This window comes from Haliaeetus leucocephalus, unplaced genomic scaffold, assembly GCF_000737465.1.
Source record: "Haliaeetus leucocephalus isolate CR32 unplaced genomic scaffold, Haliaeetus_leucocephalus-4.0 Scaffold317, whole genome shotgun sequence".
Classification (NCBI taxonomy): domain Eukaryota; kingdom Metazoa; phylum Chordata; class Aves; order Accipitriformes; family Accipitridae; genus Haliaeetus; species Haliaeetus leucocephalus.
Window position 1 is genome coordinate 8,210,547 of NW_010972753.1, and position 407 is coordinate 8,210,953.

The following is a 407-nucleotide window of genomic DNA, read 5'->3' on the forward strand; positions in this document are numbered from 1 at the left end:
GCTCACCCGCCTTACAGGGCGGTAAGCAAACCTGCGGTACTTCGCCCTTGCTGCGGTCTCCGGATCCTCACAGCCTGAGCGCGAACACAAATTTTTCACCGCGACGCTGACAGACATTTTCTCCCCGTGTGGGCAATCCCCTGCCCAGCTCCGACGTTCCAGCCCCGTCTCCCCCTGAGCAGGCCAAGTAATGCCTGTGACCGTCTCCACAGGAATGAGGGGCAGCCGGAGAGGGGCTGGGGGGTGTGTGGGGTGTGCCTGTTTGTGTGTGTGTGTGTGACGATCTCAGAAATCTCAACCTCTTCCCCACGCCCCCCGAGACGGACGAAGTTCCAGCCCGTTCCGCGGGGCTGACGGGAGCCCGCCCTTAACACCCGCGCGCCTCCGCCGCGCTCCCCTCAGCGGCG